This window comes from Ambystoma mexicanum, chromosome 2p (assembly GCF_040938575.1).
Source record: "Ambystoma mexicanum isolate Mex_15411 chromosome 2p, UKY_AmexF1_1, whole genome shotgun sequence".
NCBI classification, from domain to species: domain Eukaryota; kingdom Metazoa; phylum Chordata; class Amphibia; order Caudata; family Ambystomatidae; genus Ambystoma; species Ambystoma mexicanum.
Genome location: NC_090923.1, coordinates 1,247,900,348 through 1,247,923,925, shown reverse-complemented (window position 1 = coordinate 1,247,923,925; position 23,578 = coordinate 1,247,900,348). Strand labels below are relative to the sequence as shown.

Sequence of the window (23,578 nt, the reverse complement as noted above, 5' to 3'; positions counted from 1 at the left end):
CGAAATCCGCCGAAGTCCTGATTTGGCGGACCCTTAAATCCGGCAGTATTAGCGCTACCGCCGGATTTAAGGGTTACCGCCAAAGTCGTGATCAGGCCCACTGGGCCTCATTACGACCCAGGCGGTAAGTTACCGCCTGGGCCGTGACTTACGTTTACGCCATGGTGGTTGGCGGACTTACCGCCCCATTCCGACCTTGGCGGGGCGGTAAGTCCCCAATCCCCATTTACCCTTCCCCATTCCCATTTTTGCCCCATAGGGCATAATGGGAGTGGGGAAGGCGTTAATTACGCCACCGTAAATTACGGTGGCGTAATTAACACCAAGGTCCCTTAGCGCCATGGATTTTAACACAGGTGTTAAAACCTCCATGGCGCTAAGGGACCTCGTAATCAGGCGGTAAGGGTCGGCGCTGTTTACGCTGCCGTAAACCCCTTACCGCCTGGGTCGTAATGAGGCCCACTGTGTGTTAACCATCGATGCCGTTGTGGCAGTATGAACTTTTGACGTAGCCTTTTCTTGCCCACTGTGCTGGAGCACATTATTTTTTTGATGTTTTTTTTTTTTTTATTATTTTTTGGAGTGCTTCACAAATTTGCGTGTCATCCTTGCGCAGGGGCCATGCTAATCTTCTCTGTATCGTTCCAATGTTAGTATATGTGCTGCCGAAGCGAGCACAGTGCTGGAGCAGATTAAAAGCTCTGCTGGCGCCATATAGACTACTTATGAATATATACAACCTCATTTTGCTCTGCAACGTAAATTCTCGGGAGGCGACCGCTTACTTTTGCACTTATGTGCAAACAGGAGCCCTTCTGGCAATTGTCGCCATTTGAACTCTGCAAATGAAAAGTGTAAGGAGAAGGCAGAAGACACTTTACACCTTTCCACAATCCAAATACACTAAACGCTGCCTGCCCTGTACGCATGGCAGGCAGCGTTTACAACGATTTCCTGTGGAAAAGGCCTTTTTTTTGCAAAAAGCAGGCGGATTCCATAGGAAATCATTGGTTTTACACTGGTGTAACAGGGTCTCCCCGCTAGTACATGTCCTGGGAGGGGGCCCCACTTGGAAAAAAATAAATGAAAAAAATATTTTTTCAAAATTGTTCTTTTTTTCAAATGTTTCTTTTTGAATTCACTCTGCCTTCATAAATACATTATTTCATAATTTCTTTATGAAGGCACAGTGACTACAAAAAAAACATTTTTTACAAAAAATGTAAAAAATAAAAATGTATTTTCTTTTTCCAAGTGGGGCCCTCTAGCGGGGGCCCCGCACCCCTGTACACAAGTGTTTCTAAGTGCGACAAGACACGGGAGGGAAGATAGAGGGAGGACAAGACAAACGATCTTACTAGGCATTGTGTCATTCAGATCGTGCAAGTGCGAGAACGAGAAATGCAAGGGGAAAGGGAGATGGTGAAGTCTAAGGAAGAGGGGAGGGGAAAACAGGGCAGTAATGCTCTGAGTGGGTGCAGCCATGGCAGCGCAGCTCTGTGTAGTGCAATGAGAACAAGGGACTGTAGGGTTACAGTTACAGCCCCTAAGTGTGTGGTAGGCCCGGAGGCAGTCAGTGCAAGGGTGACTGATAAAGAAAGAGCCTGGACTAAGTGACACTCTGAGGGTAGCCAAGCAACCAGTCGGTACAGCAGACAGGTAACTCAGCAGGGGAGAGAGAGAGAGAGAAAGCAGAGAAGAGGAGCATTTTGGGCGGCTTCCGGAACTTCAGGTGGTCCGCTCAAGTTTGAGAAGGGCAGGGAGGCCATTCCAGAGGGAGGCACCTGCAGGGGAGAGAGATTTACCCCCCACTCTCTGCCTGGAGAAGAGTCTAACCCTTAGATAGTGGGAGTTAGCTGGGGGAAGGGCTCGAGAAGGAAGGTATTTTGGAAGAGAGCGTTGGATGTATTTTGGGCCCTGACCCCAGAAAGCCTTGTGGACAATAAAAAGGGTCTTGAACTTGAACTTTGCAGCCACCGGGAGCCAGTGGAGAGACTTCAGGGCTGGAGAGATACGATCCCTGGGTTTGAGGCCAAGTATAAGTCTTGCAGTCCTGTTCTGGATTAGTTGCAGAGGGTGGAGAGTAGAGGAGGGCAGATTGCGAAAGAGGTTGTTGCAGTAATCTAGCCTAGAGATAAACAGGGCTCTGGAGACAGTGAGGAGCTACTGGGGGAAAGTGAGAAAGGGAACAGTCCCTTTGAGGAGGAGCAGCTGCTAGTGGGACTTCTTGGCGACGTCCGAGATGTGAGGAGAGAAAGAGAGTGGAGTCGAAGATGACACCAAGGTTTTTTGCCCCGCAAAAAGGTGAAGGAAAAGGGGCCAAGGTGGGCGGCCATAGTGAGAGAGGGAAAGCAAGGGCAGGGGTCACAATGAGAAGGATCTCGATCTTACTGGCATTAAGGCAGAGATCATTGGAGGCATGCCAATCCTGAATCACTGATAGACAGTCAGGAATGAGTGAGAGAGGAGAGGAGCCTGAAGGAAAGCTGAGTTTCATCCGCATAACACTGAAAGTTAGAGGAGAAAGTAGAGATTAGCTGGGCCAAAGGGGCCAAGTAGGGGTTGAAAAACCAGGGTGAGATGATAGAGCCCTGGGGAAGGCCACAGGTAGAGAGAGAGAGGTGGCAGTGAGAAAGGGACCAAGTTGGACCTTAGAGGGGCAGTCCAAGGGGAAGGAGGTCAGCCACTCCAGGGCCTGATCCGTGATGCCCAGATTCTCACATAGTCGATTGATCAGGATGGCGTGGTTGACTGTGTCAAAAGTAGAGGAGCGAACCAAGGAGGATTAGGACAAAAGGAATGCTGGAATCAAGGTTAGAGAGCAGATCTTCACGGGTGTTCAGGAGAACAGTTTCCATGCCTCTGGCAGCTCTGAATCAAGATTGATGTCATGGAGACAACCAACAGATTCAGTGTGGAGAGAAAGCTGGGAAATGGCCAGCTTTTCCAAGAGTTTGCCCAGGAAAGGGGTGATGGAGATTGGGTGATAGCTTGCACAGCAGGTAGGATCGGCAGATGGCTTCTTGAGGAGTGGGTGCACAAGGAAGTGCTTAAGTGGAGAGGGGAACGTTCCAGTGGCTAATGAGTGATTACAGAAATCGGCCAAGACTGGAGCGAGGGTGTCAAAATGATCCATTATGTTTCTGGAGGAGCAGGGGAGCACCTGTTTGGACAAAACCTTCATAGATCAGACTTTTCCAGAAACCTTGTCAAGTATTGTCAGAGAGAAAGAGGAGAAAGGAGGAGGAGAAGTAGAGATGGCCAAAGGGGGGCCAAGAGAGGAAGAGGGAGAGGAAGAGGAGATAGATGACAGGATGCCCTGGGTTTTAGCGGAGAAGGGAGAAACCAGAGTCATACAGAGGGCCGGGGAGGGAATAGGAGGGGTGGAGACCACAACAGAATTGACCAGTTCCTTGCAGATTTTAAAGAGTTTGGACGTGTTGGTAGAGGCCACAGGTACCCGTGCTTGAATGTGTGCTCTCTTCTTGATGAGTGTTATTGCTTCGACTGGATTTTGGTGGAACCATTCTAGGTATATCTAAATGTGGCCTGGCATGCTTTACTGTTATGTTATTACTTGTCTACACTGGTCTACATTGTGCAGCCAGGGGGACATGTTTCAATGTGGCATGGCATTTTTAATAGCAAAGCATTAATGTTTCTGTGCACTTTTGGTGACTTGCATGTATTGGATTGGTGTTACCCTACAAAACAATTGCAAGCACTCTGGCTTTGTAGCCAATTTTCCTCAGAAAGTGTGCTGTATATTGCATTAAAACACATATTTATAACTTTCTACTAGTACAGTGTGCGGCATACCCCTTCAGCAGCACGTTTGTGCGTATTCTGCAAGCGTGATAATCGAGGTAGGCCCAGAGTGTGGCACGACCCGTGATTCGTTGCCGAGTTGGGGTGGGCCCTCAGCATGGCTCGCAGGGGGCCCCCACATTTTGGGTTACGCCACTGTGTAAATGTCTTGCTGGCATAAAGCCAAGTTGTATTTGAAGGCAGAGGGCTAACGGGAGGGGGGAACATAGCTCAGGTTCCAACCCTTTGTCTGCCTTCAAAGACAATGGTAATCCTCGAAGCGTGAAAGAGGCATTCCATAGTGTTTTCTTTTTTTAAATGTACTTTATTGAGAGTCATACCGGTACCAACACATTACAAGTATATCAACAGCAGTGTAACATGAGCACAGATAGTCTCTAAATGGTGCCCAGATGTCCTTAGGGTGGCTTGTAACAGGAACAGTAAGTACATATTGCTCTTCGCATTCGTCAACAAATGTAAGTTCACAAAGGAAATCATCAGTTCGGGGGGCGTTCGTGGCTTTCCAATATTTCAATATACAGCGTTTTGCAACAAAACAAGTCACATTAAACAGATGCCTGGTGATTTCAGCCACCTTGCCAATGTCTCCAAACAAATATTCAAGGGGGACAGTGATGCCGGAATTGATGTTATGTTCTCCAGGATCTCTACAACAGAACCCCAGAACCCAGTTATCAGTACATATGAAAAGTGTTTGCATTTGGTTCGCCACATTTCAGATATTCCCCAGAGCAGGTCACTATGAACTTGGCCACCTTGACAGGGGTATAATGGAGTTGGTTGAGAATTTTGAACTGGATCAGGCGCAGGCCAACGTTCAAAGACACAGACTTCGCCAGTAGACAGTATCTGAGCCATTGACCCTCGCCTATAGTTACGCCCAAGTTCGTCTCCCATGTAGTTTTCATGATATTCAGGGATTTGGAATGCTTTTGCACTAGGATATACACATTGGAAACCCCCTTCTTTACCCCATCCACTGCTATCATTGCGCGTATGCACTCATGTGTGACGGGATCTAGAGGGAATGTTGGCCATCTCGTTGCAAACGCAGCCTTCATGCAGTGATGTTATAGCAATTTAAGCTTTCTGCCCCCAATAGTGTCCACAAAGTCTCTCAAGCTCACATAGGTGACATCTGGAAACATATCTCACATCTTTAACTGCTTAGCTGGGTCCCATATCCTCTGCAGCGCCCTGTCGAATGTGGGTGAGATGCCTGGGAAATGCCACAGCGGGACCTCAGGGTCGTAGGGGGTTTCCACTCCAATTCTTTTGTATATTCTGGACCATGCATGAGCGGTAGTGCTGACTGGGTCAAACTTGCAGGAGGCTTTATGGACACTTTCATGTACACCAAAGCAAGCATCTTCAACGGTGCTGCAACGTTGAAGCTGCTTGCTTTGGTGTACATGAAAGTGTTCATATACAACACATGGGTGTATATAAACACTTTCATTTTCACCAAAGCGAGCAGCTTCAATGTTGCAGGATGCAACGTTGAAGCTGCTCGCTTTAAATTAAAGTGTTCATATACACCGCACGGGTGTATATGAACACTTTCATTTACACCAAAGCCAGCAGCTTCAATGTTGCAGGATGCAACGTTGAAGCTGCTCGCTTTAAATTAAAGTGTTCATATACACCAAACGGGTATATATGAACACTTTCCTATACACCAAAAAAGCGAGCAGCTTCAACGTTGCAGGATGCAACGTTGAAGCTTCTCGCTTCAAATTAAAGTGTTCATATACACCGCACGGGTGTATATGAACACTTTCATTTACACCAAAGCCAGCAGCTTCAACGTTGCAGGATGCAACGTTGAAGCTTCTCGCCTCAAATGAAAGTGTTCATATACACCGCATGGGTGTATATGAACACTTTCATTTACACCAAAGCCAGCAGCTTCAACGTTGCAGGATGCAACGTTGAATCTGCTCGCTTTAAATTAAATTGCTCATATACACCGCACGGGTGTATATGAACACTTTCATTTACACCAAAGCCAGCAGCTTCAATGTTGCAGGATGCAACGTTGAAGCTGCTCGCTTTAAATTAAAGTGTTCATATACACCAAACGGGTGTATATGAACACTTTCCTATACACCAAAAAAGCGAGCAGCTTCAACGTTGCAGGATGCAACGTTGAAGCTTCTCGCTTCAAATTAAAGTGTTCATATACACCGCACGGGTGTATATGAACACTTTCATTTACACCAAAGCCAGCAGCTTCAACGTTGCAGGATGCAACGTTGAAGCTTCTCGCCTCAAATGAAAGTGTTCATATACACCGCACGGGTGTATATGAACACTTTCATTTACACCAAAGCCAGCAGCTTCAACGTTGCAGGATGCAACGTTGAAGCTGCTCGCTTTAAATTAAAGTGCTCATATACACCGCACGGGTGTATATGAACACTTTCATTTACACCAAAGCCAGCAGCTTCAACGTTGCAGGATGCAACGTTGAAGCTGCTCGCTTTAAATTAAAGTGCTCATATACACCGCACGGGTGTATATGAACACTTTCATTTACACCAAAAAAGCGAGCAGCTTCAACGTTGCAGGATGCAACGTTGAAGCTGCTCGCTTTAAATTAAAGTGTTCATATACACCACACGGGTGTATATGAACACTTTCCTATACACCAAAGTAAGCAGCTTCAACATCCTGCAATGTTGAAGCTGCTCACTTTGGTGTATCGGCAGCATTTTCGTTAAATAACGATTCCCTCGTTATTTAACGAAAATGCTGCCGAGATTCTGCAATCCGCCTGTTTCCATTAGAAACAGGCGGATTACAGCGAAAGCACTGCCGTGCTTTGCGATGAAGACCAGGCCCATTTCAGAATAGCAGTGGTGCCTGGGCGTCAAGAAATGGCGCAGTAAATCGTGCTATTTAGCACGCTCACCGCGCCATGATGAGAATCGGGCCCTGGGTAGGAACAATCATGCAACAGAAATGCAACTACTGATGAAGCGAGCGCCAGTGTGTATACCGAAAAACAGATTGAACAACCTTGGGACAGATAATAACACATCAGAGGCATAAATGCGTGGGGACACGAGGCAGCAGTGATGGTCACCCAGAGTAGTGCGGCGACTAAATGGAATAATTAAATGGAATAACAATGTTACCTTTGAGGGAGCCAAGGTGCGTGAACCAGGGGGACTGGCAGACGGCAGACACGGCTAGAACAGGCTCAAAACAGGCGATGGCCTTGTTTCCCTTGGGCCTTGGAGGGAGTGGGCCGGCTAGTGTTGACTCGTCCCCTTTTTTTTTTTAAGCGCTAAATACGAGAAAGCCCATAGGCATGGTAGCGCAAGACATGACAAGCAACAGATTTAGTAACTGAAAGAAAGAGGAGTCTAGCCGAATAAGACTGTTTTCAGAGCCTGCTTAAAACTAACTAGAGTTGGGGTTCATTAATTGAAAAGCCTGCATGGGACTGCTTTATTGGAGTTTGGTGTTTTTGGCATTTTAAAGAGTCAGTGACGCCCAAATTGGATGTAGTTTTTGAATTTCAAAACATGCATTATCTTTAACAGTAGCATAGCTTTCATTCAAGTGACCTTGTGACGTAAGGGCCAGCTTTATCCAATCCTTTTGGCCACACCACTTTGCATGCCGGGGGTTGTAGTTCTTTTACCCTTCTAAGTATTGATTTACATGTCTCGGCATGCAAAGTGCAGCTAACCAAAAAGGCACGACTAATGAGTAACCATTAAAGTATCGGTCAAGTCGACGGCTACATTTTAAATCCTGAACTGCTTGCGGTTATAGTCTCCAAAGACAATATGCAAGCTCTGAATTGCTATTTGTTTATTCTGAAAAGCGCTGTTTTATATACAATGTTAAGCTCTTGAGTAATAATGATGATTCATATAAAGACTACGCAGACGCTCTTGTAAATTCGGTTACCTTAACTTAATTTTTCAGCACACTCCTGGGCTATTGTTTTTTCAGGTGCGAGTTTTGTTGTCACTTTTATGAGCTAATATTGCCATCTGGTGGATGAAACTAAGAAGTCACGGTCCCTGCATACAGCAATCACCTTTGATCATTGAGTGTATCACCGAGACGTGGTCGCAGTTATTTTGGTTCTTTACGACATAAAGATTGGGCTTGGTTGAAGACGAACTCGCCCACACAGATATTTGTGAATAGAACAATAAAAAAGAGGGTGTCACCAAGCCTTTTTTTCTTTTGTACTTATTTGAATGGTGGCTTGCTGGCAGTGCTTTAAATTGGGTGGTAAATTGAGGGGGCGGGCTCTCGTTAAGGGGCACGGCTGAAGTATGGGTGCTTAGGCCATGCCTGAAGAAAAATAATAAGTGGGCACCACTATGTAATTTGGTATTTCTTGAAATTTTTTCATGGACATTAAGATCCGGGAAGGTAATTAGAAAAGATTCACAGGAGCTGGCTTCGATGAGTCTGGAGACACCCTGACTCGTAGAGCAAGAAGTCCAAATAGACCAGGTAAACAAACCTGGTCAGTAGCCACTCTCTGTATATTGTCCAAAAAGGGACAGTGTAATTCACAAGGATGATACTATTTAAAGTGGTAAAGGTTCCTTTTGTAAAAAAAATGTGTTGCGTAGAATAAATCACCAGTCTGAATCAAGGTGTGATTTGTTTATAAAGCAGAACGTTTTAAGGTAATCACTAATTAAGTCTTAGTGAAGACGCGGCTACCATCTCCCACAGTTACAATCGACTAATGGTGCCAATGCATTTCGGAGCAAAGTGCTCCTTCATCAGGGCAAGTCTACATTACATAAGGTAACATAAAGTATACAAGTAACCGGTGTGTTAATAATAAAATCACATAATTGGCAGAAAGGCAAACAATGAAATGTATAATACATCATGCATGAACCAAAATTAATCAACAATATATCCAAACATAATCATAAAAAATATAACAGGTCACATACCAGAGCATGTTGGAATGCAGGACGCGGTGAAGAGATAGTGGGAAAAGGAGATAAACAAGTAACAAAAGTGAATAGTGGGAAAACAGAAAGGCAAATATATAGAATGTGAAGGGAAGAATTGGATGTTACCTCCAGGGATCGAGGTAGCCCTTCACATTCTATATATTTGCCTTTCTGTTTTCCCACTATTCACTTTTGTTACTTGTTTATCTCCTTTTCCCACTATCTCTTCACCGCGTCCTGCATTCCAACATGCTCTGGTATGTGACCTGTTATATTTTTTATGATTATGTTTGGATATATTGTTGATTAATTTTGGTTCATGCATGATGTGTTATACATTTCATTGTTTGCCTTTCTGCCAATTATGTGATTTTATTATTAACACACCGGTTACTTGTATACTTTATGTTACCTTATGTAATGTAGACTTGCCCTGATGAAGGAGCACTTTGCTCCGAAATGCATTGGCACCATAAGTCGATTGTAACTGTGGGAGATGGTAGCCGCGTCTTCACTAAGACTTAATTAGTGATTACCTTAAAACTTTCTGCTTTATAAACAAATCACACCTTGATTCAGACTGGTGATTTATTCTACGCAACACATTTTTTTACAAAAGGAACCTTTACCACTTGAAACAGTATCATCCTTGTGAATTACACTGTCCCTTTTTGGACAATATACAGAGAGCGGCTACGTGGCCAGGTTTGTTTACCTGGTCTATTTGAACTTCTTGCTTAGGCCATGCCCCCAACAAGAGCCCCCCCAACCCTTGCATTCAAGGCGCCGTGGTTAAAGAATTGCTTGCGGTGGTCACTGGCCCTTCTAGGCAACCCTATAACCACACGGTTTCTTGAAAGCAATGGGCTGCCTGACGCGTGATGTCTCTTTCTTCCAAAACAGAAGGAGAGCCGGGTGGGCCAGTCTCTCCTTTTGTTTCTGAATAAGGAGCTAACACGCAGTGCAAGCCCTTTAACCAAGCATTGTTAATGGGCTTTCTGCTGCATAATATCTCTTTGTTCGGAAACAAAAAGAGAGACTGGCAAACCCAGCCCTGCTCTTGGTTCTGAATAAAGAGACATCACGCTGCAGGTTTAGCCAAAGCCGCTCTGTTACATGGCTAACTTCAGGTGCAGCATTTCGGATTAGGCTATTTCTTTTTTTTTTCTAATTTGAAATGCAGTGCACCTCCTTCGCCTGTTTATGGTAGGGTGGGGCAGAGCGCAGGCTATGCTCTTCAAGAGGGTGTGAGCCAGCGTAGAGGGAACCAAAACAAGAATAGTACCGTGGGGCCAACTTCCAGTCAAGTTTCTATCAAAAATAAGAGTTCAATTACATTAAATGGACGAATGTACTATTACAAACATTCGCAATCCAGCCCTGTAAGGAAATAAACTGATTATGCAGAGTTCTGGAGAAAAAGGCAGGAACTTTGGGTATGAAGGACAGTGCTATGTGAGCACTGTTTTTAGCAAGTTCAAGAATATGTCTTATAAGCTAAAATGCAGAGTATTAAATGTAACCAGGCACCATAGAAGGAGGCTAGGGGGGCAGAACCCCTCTAGATACCTTAATGCCTTCTTTCTGGGGCTTCAAAGCATTGAGCTGGGCTTCTGGGTGCTTTTAGCTTAGTCGAGTCGGGGTTGAGTCCGTCAAGAAGACAGGTTTCAGTCAACATGGTGCAATTCAACAATCAGCAACAGCTTAAGGAACAAAGAAACTTGGGCCAAGCAGCGATGTGCAGATCCACAGCGCGCGAAGGCTCCTCAGTGGCTTGATGTGTGAATGCAGCAATTCAACTTCAGCTGTAAGGTTACTCAACTGGGTCCAGTGGTGCAAAGGGGGTTAGCCGCGGTAATGGCTAGATTTCTGAGGAAATGTCTTCCCAGCCAGAAAGAATGCCAGGATAATTTGGACATTTTGCTATTACAGCAGGGAGGAGCCTGGGTACCAGTGTACAAGCAGCAGGCAGGCATTTCCCAACAGGAAGTCACTTAAAGTGCTCCCTTGAAGTGTGAAGGACAAGGGCCTGTCTCCTTTCTTAGAATTACGTATCTTCACCCCAATGGCTGGAGATTTTGGCCCGTCTTCACCCCAACAAGGTTCCAGCAAAATCCTCTTCAAGACAGTTCTTCCAAGATGATCCAAAGATAAATCATTTAAGAGGGGGTGGTGGGGTCTCACCCTCTCATGTAGTCATTTTGCAACAGCAGTCTGGCCCCTTACAAGGCTTCTGTAACGGGCCAATCCTTGCTTCAGTAACAAGGGCTTTGCCTTCTGATGTCAGCTCCCAGAGTGCCTTGTCTTCAGGAATTTAGGATGGGTGTCGGGAAGGAAAGGTGGCCTAGGCATTTTCAAGATGGTGGGACCCTTCCCCAGGGTAGAAATCCTCACCTCATATACCTAATATCCGCCCCACCCCCTCTGTCTGGTAATTACCCCCCTGGTGTGACTCCCACACTGTGTTATAGAGAGAACCCTAGAAGATGCTAGATCCCGCTCTAACACCTGGGGCATGGCCTCTCCTCCAGAGAAGGCTTCAAGCATTCCCAGCATAGGACAAAGGGCCATCTCGGGCTGGGTCCAACATCTGTTGTGGGTGAAATCCAAACCCCTAGACAGCAAAGCCCAAAGTGCTTTGCCGGCTGCACGAGTCCCAGGAAACAGGGTGGACTATAAAATGACATCAGGTGAGTTTTGGCATTAATAACTGAATTGCCTGATACGGCACTATATCCAACTATATCCAACCAGATATACTTTTATATTTATATTTAATCATATTTCTACCACCAGGTTATACACAGTTATATATATAATTTGAACCATGGCTGCCCACTATTAGAAGCAGCCCATAGTTGTTGGAATTCATTTGGTTCCAGTTGGCTGTTTAAGGAAGGCGCACATTAAAATGTGCTTTGGCGCCCGTGTTGGCAAATTACATTATGGCTGCTAATGTGCCTGTAAACAGGGCCCAGCAAAGAACACATGTGTGAACTATATGTTAAACATGAAGTCTTTGGAAAATGAGGCAATTTAGCTGAGCTCACTTTCTGAGAGAGAAACCAGCATAATTTTGCATTGCAAAATGTAAAAACCGCCCAAGATTGTACGCCCTCGCATATGGCACTCTGTCACGGCTACTGCTTTTTAACTAGTCTCCTGACTACAGATGTTAGTATTAGATCCTACTGCTTATCTGATTTAAGCAAGGATAAGTCGCAGTTGGTAACATTTGTACTCCACGCAATTCTTTGAATGGTCTGTGAAGTATCTGTTTAAATACTGATTTGCATGCAGACAAAGTATGGGTTAAATGTGATTATAACCAATCACAAAACAACAAGTGATTTTTGAACGAAACCAAAACAATTGAAAATAAATACCAACCTTTTTACCTTTTTTCCCTTATTTTTGGGGGGGGTTCCCTCCACCAAGCCCCAGCCCCCTGTTTTTATTTCTTACTTTCCCCCACCTGCAAAACTACTATTCCCATTCCCAACTACATATATATATATTCAGTGAAAAAACGTTGTTAAAGGGACGTTATGGTTAAGTTGCGCTGCTAAAAACATATGAAATTCAGTGAAAAAACGTTGTCAAAGGGACGTTATGGTTCCAAGTAAAACCGAAAAACCCTTGAAATTCGCCAGTTATGGTAAGCTAAGCAACCATAACTCGCGCCACCACCGTGCACTGCTAAGACTAACACCCAGGACATCAAAGATGACATCACAAATGTCATTGATGACATCACTGATGACATCACATGTGTATGTATTTTTCATGAAATATGTGTACAAGGGATTCTTATTATAATGTTGCGAAACAAGTGTCAAGGATCATTGCAATAAATATCATACAATAATTAGTGCATTGAACGATGCATTGATATAAATAGCATTCTATTATGGGGTTCTATCTAGTATACTAAGCTACTCATACAGAAACATAACATTGTGTGCAGTGTACAAGATGAAGGTATAATATTCGTAATGTTAATATGTTGAATAATGAAATGATAATTGTTTTCTTAATAGATTTTTGTGTACTGTGAAATATGTAATAAGTAGCTAATAAAACACATGTATTACATAATTGCATTACTATAGACAAAACACAAAGACACAAGAACACATACCATTATGGGTGTATACAGGGAAAGTGAAGTTAGCAAAAAAGCACAAGTAGTAGCAGAAACAATTCATAACTTAACTAATTATTTTCATGCAAATAAATGATTGCTCTGTTTCAAAGCTGCTATTTACTCTAGGTATATGTATCACTTGATGTGATTGGACCCTAAGAAAAGTACTGTGAGTACAATGTATACAAAATGACCATATACAGGGAAAGTACAGCCATAATAAAAAACAACAGAACTATCAGAGAGTGCTCATAAGTCTATTGATTATCTTTATGCACAAAAAGGATTGCTGTCTTTCAAGCTTGTGTCTTCCCGTATGTATATGTTTCATATGATGTGACTGGACTCTAAGGGAATTACTGTAAGAACCTACTTGAAGAATACGTCTACAAATAAAATAACATTTTTAATTTCTGACTGTTACTGAAGAAAACCATGTGGCCTAGATATGTCAGCAAAAGAAAAAAGAGTGAGCCAGACATGTGATGTCATCAGTGATGTCATCAATGACATTTGTGATGTCATCTTTGATGTCCTGGGTGTTAGTCTTAGCAGTGCACGGTGGTGGCGCGAGTTATGGTTGCTTAGCTTACCATAACTGGCGAATTTCAAGGGTTTTTCGGTTTTACTTGGAACCGTATCGTCCCTTTGACAAAGTTTTTTCACTGAATTTCATAGGTTTTTAGCAGCGCAACTTAACCATAACGTCCCTTTAACAAAGTTTTTTCACTGAATTTGAAAGGTTTTTAGTAGCGCAACTTAACCATAACGTCCCTTTAACAAAGTTTTTGCACTGAATTTCATAGGTTTTTATCAGCGCAACTTAACCATAATGTCTCTTTAACAAAGTTTTTTCACTGAATTTCATTGGTTTTTAGCAGCGCAACTTAACCATAACGTCCCTTTAACAACGTTTTTTCACTGAATTTCATTGGTTTTTAGCAGCGCAACTTAACTATAACGTCCCTTTAACAAAGTTTTTTCACTGAATTTCATAGATTTTTAGTAGTGCAACTTAACCATAATGTCCCTTTAACAAAGTTTTTTCACTGAATTTCATAGGTTTTTAGTAGCGCAACTTAACCATAACGTCCCTTTAACAAAGTTTTTGCACTGAATTTCATAGGTTTTTATCAGCGCAACTTAACCATAATGTCTCTTTAACAAAGTTTTTTCACTGAATTTCATTGGTTTTTAGCAGCGCAACTTAACCATAACGTCCCTTTAACAACATTTTTTCACTGAATTTCATTGGTTTTTAGCAGCGCAACTTAACTATAACGTCCCTTTAACAAAGTTTTTTCACTGAATTTCATAGATTTTTAGTAGTGCAACTTAACAATAATGACTTTGACTTTATATACATATCATATGGAACTGACTAAGGGGCCGATTCATGGAACAAACGTGCGCCGAAAATCCATGCGCAAGCAGGCGCAAGGGAGCGCAAGCGTGAGAAACACAGCGCTCAAAGACGCGCACAGGCGTCAACGCATCCGCCACACGAAGGCAGGCGGAAGCGTCCCCGCGCACAGCATAAAAGTGCGCGCAAACAACAAACGCGTATATACAGCTACGATGAATGTCCCATTTGTCGCAGCACTGATCGTGGGACACCGCAGGAGGAGGAGAATAGCCAGGGCACGCATTTTCGCACCACGGACAAGCCTTTTTGGGATGCCTGACGACCAGGTCTATGGCAGGTATAGGTTTCCACCCCATATCATCCTAGACCTGGTCAGGGAGTGGGAAGATGACCTTACATCCCCCACCCTTTGCTCCCAAGCATTGAGCCCCTTGGAGAAGCTGCTCAATGTCCTGCATTTTTTGGCCACTGGGTCATTTCAGCAGACCACTGCCATAGTGGGGGGTGTCTCACAGGCCACGCAGTCACGCTGCCTACACCAGGTACTGGCAATCATGACAGCGCGCCCCTCAGTCCGCAGGCACATATACATGCCCAGAACACCCGCAGAAAGGCAGGCCGTTGTCCTGGATTTTTTCAGGGTGGCACACTTCCCCAAAGTGCTCGGTGCCATAGATTGCACCCATGTGGCCCTACGTCCACCTAGGGCCACTGAGCACATCTACCGAAACCGCAAGCACTGGCATTCCATCAATGTACAGGTGGTATGCGATGCAAAGGGAATCATCACCTCTGTCTATGCAAACTACCCTGGCTCCACCCATGACAGTTTCATATACAGAATGTCCGCCCTGAGCCGGGCCCTGGAAGCTTGGCAGCATGGCGACACATGGCTCCTAGGTCAGTACAAATGCCCTTGCACATGCATGCAAGTCACACACAGACAAATATCCAAACCCTAATAATCTCAACTATTATCACCTCCCCAGGGGACAGTGCCTACCCTCTGAGCAACCACATGATGACGCCAATCCGGAACCCCACCACACCACCCCAGGTAAGATACAACGCCTCCCATATTGCAACCAGGGCCATAGTGGAGCGCACATTCTGAGTGCTCAAGTCACGTTTCCGCTCCCTTGACCGCTCTGGTGGGCAACTACTCTATGCACCACGAGTAGTGTGCAGGATCATTGTGGCAGCATGTGTCCTGCACAATGTTACAACACGGCAGGGCGTCCCGGTGGACATGGTGGTGCCCCCACATCCCCAACCACAGGCACAGGCGCTGCCCATGGGAGGGGACAGGGCACGTGGCGAGGAAGCCCGGACCCAGCTTGTGGCCACATTTTTCATCTAAACTCCCACCCCTGCGGAGTGCACACAGGCCTGGCACATACCAGGTGACAATCGTTGATGACAAAGAGACAGTCAACTGTCACAACCCTACCACCCTGAGATAGTTGCAATGGAAGTGCCACATCGACTGCATCCCTAGCTACTTAAATACAAGCTATCCCGTGTGACCAAAAGGCACACATATGACATATGACATGATATGGCCTATACACAAGTATTTCAAGGTGCGATGAGGCAGGGAGGGGGGAACAAGGGAAGACAGACAACGGTACTACTAGGCCAGGTGTCATTGAGGTTGTGCAAGTGCAGGGGTAGGGGGAAGGGAGAAGTGCAAGGGGAAGCGGGGGGGGAGTGCAGTACAGGGGAAGTAGCCCAAAAAAAAAATACATAGGTCGGCTGGTGGCAACTGCAAAGGTAAGTGCAGACAAGTGCTGGGAAGAGTGGGCTGTAGGGATAGAGAGACAGTACCATAGTGCAGGGGTTGCCAGGGAGGCAGTGCAAGTGGAGAGTGGCTGGGCCAGGGACCGAGGTCGGTGAGAGTGGCCCAGTTGCAGCTCCAGTGCAGTTCCAGTGAAGAATTCTGCAAGGGAGAGACAGAGAGAAAGCAGAAGCAAAGAGGAAGGTCTTGAGGTGCTTCCAGAACTGGAGATGGTTCCCCTCAAGTTCAAGTGAGGCAGGAAGGCTGTTCCAGAGGGAGGGCCCTGCCGCGGAGAGAGATCTACCCCCAGCTAGTTGCTCTGAGAAGCGGATGACCCTGAAATGCAAGGTGTGCATCACACACACCTGCAAAACAGGCCATGGCCATCACTGTCATGTCACTCAAACCCTCCCAAACCACAACATGACATGGCAAGCAATACCCATACATCAACACAGCAACGATAAGGTACACATTGCCATGTCCTAAATGTACAGTGGCATCAGACAATGATGCCTGACCCGGAATCAGATGAAATGACAGACCAACTAAATCTCCCACCCAAAATAAGTCATTTCCAAATGCATTACAAGAGTCGTAGACGTAACATAACAATGAATGCTTGTCTACATGCACATTGTGCATTGAAAAATCAACACTGCAGCTCATGTGTGCAGTGTCCTACTCCTGCAACACACTGCTCAGCGCACAGCACAGTGAACAGCCATTGTGTGTGATGCACACCCTGAGCATCACATCTAAGTGACAGACCACATCAAACAGCAAATTAGGCATGTAGAGGATCCATAATAGGTCACAGAACATGTGCTGCAGGGACACAGTGGGCACCAGAAGGCAAACAGTGTACACGTGGATATGCAAGGGTGGGAGTACATGTAGTGCATCAGAGTGCAAGTGTGTGGTTCTGCAAGGACATGCACTCCACATATGCATGTGCACTCAAGTGACCATTAGTGTTCTCTACACATCACATGTGAACATTCACCATGTGTACACCCCAGCATGTCAAACCACAACTATCCCCTCGCACCTGAAAGGTAAACACAACACATGAACAGGCATTGATCATCAGAACACAACATGTACATAGGATACCACCATTACAATGTCAGAGTTCCCATCACAATGCAGGGCAAGGCAACTATCAACAACAACCCCCCCCCCTCACAAATGACCATGACCCACTGAACAACTGCACCTGGGTCATGGAGCCTTCAAACCTCAATTCCACCTGGCCACAGGATCACCTTTACCCTTCGTCACCATCTCCCACCTTGTGTGTAAAAAGGTGCCTGCACCCTTATAATCAATGTCCAAAATCACAAAATCCAAGCCAGAAAAACGAACCAGAACACCCTCCAGTAGATGACTTGACGTAGCAGTACCTCACAAAGGCCAAGTACCACCACAATGATGCAACAACCAAGGTAGCACAGTAAAACAATGTCACGACAGGATGTGAAACATGTGTGGTACATGACATAGGATGATGCACCATGAATGGATGTGTACTGTCACAGGTCCCCTGTACAGGCGCGGGAGTGACACGAAACAACCACCCCCACCATGTCCCGGGTGCCTGCAAGGTCAAACTCACACAGGCCCCTGAGACCCTGGTGGGGAACGAGGTTCAGGGATATGCAGTCGGGACAGGTGTTGACACACTGGATGACTGGAATGAGTGGCAGGAGAGGGGAGGTGGAATGACACATGAAACTAGGGAATGCACGAAAATGTACTACCTGCATGAACACATACACAATCCAAACAAACTTGGACATCATTGTCATGGCCTTCTGTAGTCCAGGCTCAGGAGTGGTACGAACCAACCACCCCCTCTAGGGTTTTGGCGCCTGCAAGTTCGGGGCTTACACAGGCATCCGCAACCCCAGCGGAGAAAGAGGGTCAGGGAATGTTGCTTGGTTAGGTACGGGAAGCAGGAACACCGGGTAGAGGGTACAGGGTTCAAAATTGCATAGGATCACGGGAGATTAGGGAGAAAAAACATACCAAATTGAACGACAAATACATCCATGCATTAGTACACTCCCCAGCAAGCCTATGCAGAGCAGTTCGAAAGAAAAACAACAAGACATTTAGCTCTGGTTTTGAGTGCTGGCCTCCTGCCGGCGCACTCTCAGGTCCTGTTACAGGAGCACTGCAATGCTGCAAAGAGAGCCACAGTCAACAACCTGTACGTGCCAATTACACAAAAACACAACACCAAACATGCCCCATAGCAACAAACTACTCTACAAACAGACAATCTGGTGTAGATGCTTCGTACCCATATATAACATCACCCCTGTGACGGGTCATACACAGTCAATGCAGTAAGTCAGCCGCTGGTGGGTGCGTGGCAAATGGAACACCAATGTGTCACAATTCACACAACATGCAATGTTCCCTGGGTAAGCAGACAGACCCATATAGCAAGCCATGACTTCAGAGCAAGTTGCCTACCACCATGACCGAAACAAAGTTGGCAGTGCATTTATCATAAAGTACATGGAAAAGACATGCACTGCACCCAAGTGTGTCCCTTGCTGTATGTCCCTGTGAGCTGCCCCTTTCCATGTCTCGGAAGGCTACATGGTTGATACAAGTGCCTCAATGGACCTTGGTGTACCGGAGGGTATGTGCCACTGCCCCTGCATGTGTACCAGACAACCCTACTATCAACAGCCATCAGTCCACCAAAACATCTGAGCTGCATTGTGTGCTTCAACACCAATATTCGTCTAAGCTCACCCTCAGTGCTGTGACTAAGCCTGCATGTGCAAATCGCCTGGTGCAAGCTTTGCTGTGTCGTGCCCCCCCCTGTGCTGCTCACCTTGCCTGGAGTTCCTTGGAACATGTCAGCAGTTCTAGGATGTGGGTCTGCAATCCCTGTGCCTCTGCTTGTGCACACATGTGCATGTGGGCACCAACAAACGGGTCCAGAATTCCGTCGTCCAATGGGCCATGTCTGCTGGCAAAGGTGCTCTGGAGGCTCATCCCCCTGCAGAAAGGGCATGAAACACATGATTAATGCTTCAAAGTCATCTGTGTGTGTCTCATCAGGCATCTCATTACTTGACCATGTCACAGAGTCACATCACAAATCACACCATCAGTCCGTCTTTCACATCCAAAGTGTGGAACACTATCTACAGCATGAATTGCAACAAGCACGTGTACAGGAAAGATATGAAACATACTACACAATGCATAGCAATCAATGTACACATTAATCATGACACACCCCATCTAGCAAAAGCTGAACAGTGGACAATAACACCAAAATCATCCCCACTAGGGGTGTCAACACAAGTCACACAGCACCAGACATGCCACAGATATGACAGTCCAAAGCCCTTGTGTAATATTCTGTAACACCGAACCATCCTTGCGAGCCCATGGATAAGGGAGGCAGGAGTGGCATATGTGAGTCAAGGACCCCAAGCAGCAAACACATACACAAGACAAGCCTGAAGGGCCCAGCTGGAACAGACAGTGGATGCCTTCAAAAGCCACAAAGCACTGCACCGTCACATGAAAGCACAATAGACTAGCAATTTTAAACTAAATCAACTATTAACTAATGACACTAACAATGCAAAACCTACATTACCTAATTAAACTAACTATCAAACAGAAACTTAACTAACTAAACTAAAAGAAAAATCAAAAATGGCCACATACGACCCGGGGGGGAGGGGAGGCACCCAGGAGGGGGGGAGGTACAGGGTGCTGCTCAACATCCACATGCGATGATGCTGAGCCAAAAAAAAACCTCCATGGGCTCAACGCCTGCACAGCCCGACCTATGTGGGAGATAGATGGTCGTCTGAGTCTGGCTCATCCTGTAAAGGAGGACGTGGCACAGTAGCCTGGCCACACCTAGCCGCAGCTTGCCCCTCGTCGGCAGCAAGTCTGCCGGACGGGTGAGCCTGGTTCTGTGTGGCGATGTGACATAGGTCTGCATGCAGAACCTCACGTGATACACGTGCTTCCTCTTGCAAGGTAGCATGTGTAACACGGAGTTCCTCCTGCAAGGCCTGGCTGGACAACCGCTGCACCTCCCGGCAAGCCTGTAGCTCAGCCAAGATGGTACACTCACGCTGTGCAAACCTCTCCTCTGCCTGCTGCCTCTGGGACATCATAAGGACACCCAGAGTGGATCTGAGGGAAGCATACTCCTCCCTCAGGGCATCCATGTGCGCCTCTCCGTGAGCAGCAATTGCTTGACGCAGAGATGACATTTCAGCCTGGTGTGCCCTGTCTGAGGCCGCCATGCCCAGCTTGAGCGAGCGGGCCATGGACCGCGCCGCCTGCTGCTGGAGAAGCACCTGCCTAGCAGGGGGGAGCACAGATCGGGCCACACGCTCCATGCTCTCAGCGATGTTCTCCATTGCTGCCCCCTGCCGTTCGGAATTGGCAGTCATGTCTTGCTCCCACTCAGTATACAGCGGTTGTGCGCGGTGACCGCGTTGCCGGGCTTGACGCCTGCGGGACCCAAGGACCGGGGGTCCTCGCTGTGTTGGCACCGCCCGCGGCTGCACGACTACATGCCCCCGTCGATGTGATGTCCCAGGCACATCAGTGACTGGTGTGGAGGGTGACCCTGCGTCCCGATCCACCACGGGCGGAGGAACCAAGACTGTCTGATCCCTCAGTGCAGGGGTCGCAGACAGAGGAGTGTCCACATCAGAATCACTCACCCCTGACACATGGACTTGATGCTCATCCAACTCAACATGGACGTCAGAGTCGTCATCAAGGCTGGAATCATAGGCAGCCAGAGACAAGATGGACTGCAGCACTTGGGGGTTTTCGTGGCCTACCACCCCACGACCCACACTAGTGCCGGGTTGATGTGGTGTTACCAACCCTGTGTCTGGCATGACAACACCATCCTCCGCCTCCATTGCGTCATCACCTGAAAAATAAAGAGAAAAAAGGTCACTACACATGTCAGAAGCACACAACACACACACACACCGAGAGCAAACGCATCCGGCAGACATGTGACACACGACATATAACCTGGCATGCATGCTGGGTCAACTTTGAATAGCTTCTGTGATCAGACCTGTTGAAAGGTGGCAGTTTCCATGGAAGTGGGTCTATGCAGTGCAGAAAATGTGTACGCCACTCACTACCTACATGTACAAGCACTCCATGGTGTGTGCCAGGAAATGTGAAGGCAGTGCAATGTCAAATTCAGACATCACGTGCATTGTGCATTCAATGTGTACCATATCTAGAAGCCAAGCACCCCTCCACCCCAGTACCAAAGCATGGATGCCTAGCATGGTATCAAAAGGCTGACCATACACCTGTGTATTGACAGGCAGTGTTGACTGGCATCAACAGCTTAATGTGTTTCAAATGACAACACTGCAAATGATGCTGGGACAGTAGGCAGGACACATGATGAAAACTCCAGAGGCCGCCCACGTGTGAAGAAGACACAACAAGAGTTGGACAGAGTCATTGGCCATTGAACAAGGTGAGGCCTGTGAGCCACACAGATTGTCAGAGCCTAAACATGTGTGCAACCACGACTGAGCCACAGTTGACATGGGAAGGCTGATGAGATGGCAGGCAATGTATGTAACCAAGGATTTATATTACAATGATCATCCAGTCAAGGACACATAGGGGCATGCGTGCAATGCACATGGAGCATGAATGGGCACTCATGTCCCTGCGGGACATCTGACCCATGCACAGTACAAGTGAGATACCCTGCATCGAGTACTAAGGCTGTACCACACGGCATATGTCTGGCAGATTCTACGCTGAAAGTTAGCATCTACACAGGACACATGAACAAGAAACTTCACATTGGCAAGATTGAAGCAGACCAGTGCAAAAGTGGAACTGGGGTGCAGAGTGGCGGAGGAGGGGCAAGGGAGCATGCCTACATGGAGTCCCGCATACAGACAGAGGAGACATGCATGACGGAAGCATTGCATTACTTACACATCAGAACCATGTACACGTCACATGTAGCAGCAATCATGCACAACACATCCCACAAGTGAAACACACACGTCCTCAACAAACACGCATTAAACACTCACTGGACTGCGCATCAAAGTCCAGCATCTCTCCCACTCCTTTGACCAATTCAGGTGGTATGAACTCCGCAACGAGAGCCTCATGCGGAGTGAGCTCTTCCTCCTCTGGTGAAGGCCCACCGCCAGTCACCAGAGTCAAGTTGTAATTAGAGGCACGCTTAGCCTTAGTGCTGCACTTGATATCATTCCAACGCTTTTTGCACTCTTGCGCTGTGCGCACCTCATGGCCGAATGAACTGACATGTTCCGCAACATGCTTCCAGTGGGTGTCACGTTGGGCAGCCGTAGTCTGACTATTGGCACCCACTAGCATGTCACGGCTGTGGCCCCGCACGTAGTCCACGAGGAAGTCCAGTTCCTGCTTACAGAAAGGCTTCTTCCTCGACGTGCAGGAGGTCGTGGCTGTGTGTGGGGTCCCAGCCTGTGCTGCAGGTGCAACCTTCCTCCTCTTGGACTGTGGCGCAGACCCTGGCTGGCTAATGCCGCCCTGACCAGTATGGCCAGTGGGTTCGGTGGATTGAGCCAAGGGAGTGGCAGGTGGAGGGATGACCAAAGGCCTGACTCGTGTCAGTGGCAGCTGGGTGCCCACTAATGGACCCTGCGCAGCAACATCAGCTGTGGCAGGGTCATTGACCGCAACGGTCCTGGTTGGCAGACTCACAACCGGGGTGCTGTTGGGTGCATCTGCCCCTGCACTTGCCAACACCCGGCTGTTCGGGGCAGCAGATGACATGACTGCCCCAGGGACACGTGTCTTGGTCTGAGCAGCCCGGCCTGCCCCTATGGTTTCCCCCCTGGCCTGTTGGAGATCTACCAAGGGCTCTTCAAGTGCCAACGCAGCCTGCGCTGGCAGACCCTGAGCCTGGGTGGCGGTGTCCACAGCTGCACCTGCAGCTACCACTACCCTTGGGCCCGTGGCAGTCGATGGAATGGACTGCCGGGTCGAACAGGTGCCAGTGCCAGATGCAGGAGCTGCATCCCCCGGAACCACAGGGGGTGGTGGCATGACTGCACCGACACATGGCACAACATTGTGCTCAAGTGGCGCACCCCTGCCTCTTCCCCCTCTGTGGCCGCCCTGGACACCCTGGAGTCCCCCTACTCCCTGGTCACCATGGCCACGTCCCTGACCACGCCCGCCACAAGGAGGACGCCCAGCTGAGGCGCCCTCACCTTTGGTGGCCTCCCAACCATGGCACTGATGTAGAAGTGCTGGCACAGATGGAGTGGTGCCAATGGGAGATGTACACCACAATTGACCTGGGCAATCGGGGTGAAGGGGGTGGGAAGCAAGATGTTAACAGCCCCCCTGCACCTGCAAGGCTGTATGTGACCCCGGTGATGTGGTGACGGGTCACGCAACGCTCAGGCACCCCAAAACTGCAGTAAAACCGTGCACGCAACCCTGCAGAATACATGCGT

The 23,578-nt window shown here is 47.2% G+C and overlaps 1 non-coding gene across 1 annotated transcript; it reads right to left on the bottom strand.

Annotated features, from left to right (window-relative positions):
* Positions 1–571: 571 nt before the first annotated feature.
* On the bottom strand, positions 572–678 carry LOC138568551 (U6 spliceosomal RNA). Its single transcript, XR_011302883.1, has one exon. It is a non-coding gene; the product is annotated as a U6 spliceosomal RNA (small nuclear RNA).
* Positions 679–23,578: the final 22,900 nt, after the last annotated feature.